Below are 1,813 nucleotides of genomic sequence, written 5' to 3' on the forward strand. Positions count from 1 at the left end.
AGAATTGATTATAGTGATTTAATACTAGCGTATGAATGAATGAAATAGATTTAAAGATCGGTTGGTAATTTCATGATTATTCTTAAAACTTTCAGGGGTATAGACGAAATGTTGGTGGGAACCGAGTGGAAGCGCCCCTGTCGGGCGTTAGCCGGACTGGGGTTCGAGTGCAGCTCAAAACTCGATGGTTTCTTGTTTAGTGACTATAGTTCTACCTGAGAAATCATAAGCAGCCATTGCCTGGCCTTCCCTGGTCCTAGCTTGATAGAGAGGGCCTCTGCCATTCATGAGCGCATAAGATCCTGGAACGTTTCTAGAGAGAGAGAGAGAGAGAGAGAGAGAGAGAGAGAGAGAGAGACACTGATTGATTGATTGAAAGTTTTCTGGCATCCTGACATCTAAGGTCATTGACGCCGAAACCATTTATTATATATGAAAAATAAAAGAGAATTCAATTAAAACCATAAAAGTTAAGTCGTTATAATAGTTAAATAGTTTTCAAGAGAGAGAGAGAGAGAGAGAGAGAGAGAGAGAGAGAGATTAATCGTATCAATATAAGAGCGGGTAAGCAACACACGTGCAATACACATAATCACCTTCTACTAATTCTCTATCTGTATATATTCGTTAATAGGATCTAATAGGACCAATGCCTCTCCGGAAGCTTAACAAAGGGACTCCCCAATTAAGGAAAAGGCAGGATTTAATCGTAGGACTCGGCTGTGTTCGCACGACTACCATTGATCCTTTGTTTGATGGACTTTGCAACAGTGGTTTTCAGATGTGAATCAATTTCAAAGGAAGAAAAAGTATTCTCCTTTATACTTTGAAACGTTCAAATTACTATCAATATAATTTCACAAGGTTAACTAAGGGAAAATTTATTACTAAGACAGATAATCTTTATGCCAAAAACATATTATATTCATGATCTTATTCTACTATTTATTTAACTATTCAGAAAAAAAATATTTTCATATTCTCATCAACACTCTCTTTGCTGAACTTTCAGTGTGTGTGTGTGTGCGTAAATATATATATATATATATATATATACATACATATACATACAGTATTTGAAATGACAAAAAGAGCTACGTGTAAAGAAATCTCATGAGAGAGAGAGAGAGAGAGAGAGAGAGAGAGAGAGAGAGAGAGAGACTGTCATTAAAAAAATGACAGCTTCATTTCTCAAATGCAAGTGAAAACAGTAAGATATTAAAAATAACATACAGATGGACAGTACTCAAAATATCGTATTCATTTTCATGAGTAATTTGCTAAAGGGTTAACAATATAAAAAAATATCTAAATATTAATTTTATCACTATGATCATTATTGTTATCAACAATACTTTTTGTTATCATTTTCATTATTATCATTAATGACAAAATGTTAATTCTTACGGTTGTTATATCTAATGAGGCTAAAAGCTGAATCCTTCCAGCCACATGACGAATAAATGTTTTAAAAAGATAAGCAACATGTAATATTTGATTGGAAGGACATTAAGGGCCACTGTCTCAAATATATGACAGAAATATTATATATAGAAGGACTAAAGTGATATCAGGCACAGCCTTCAGCGATTTCAAATCCTAAAAATGTTTCTCACTGATATTAAGAATCACTTCATATTTTAATTAAAATAAACTACACGCATGTATACATGTATACATAGCTAAACTAAAGGATACGCTCGTGTATACACATAAAATACAAAGATAAACAAGAGGAGGCTCTCAGTAGAGAGCATACCTTCGCCGCGGCGACTTCTTTTACGACCTTGACCTTTGACCTTAACATGTAATA

The sequence above is a fragment of the Palaemon carinicauda genome, chromosome 19 (genome assembly GCF_036898095.1).
Source record: "Palaemon carinicauda isolate YSFRI2023 chromosome 19, ASM3689809v2, whole genome shotgun sequence".
Taxonomy (NCBI): Eukaryota; Metazoa; Arthropoda; class Malacostraca; order Decapoda; family Palaemonidae; genus Palaemon; species Palaemon carinicauda.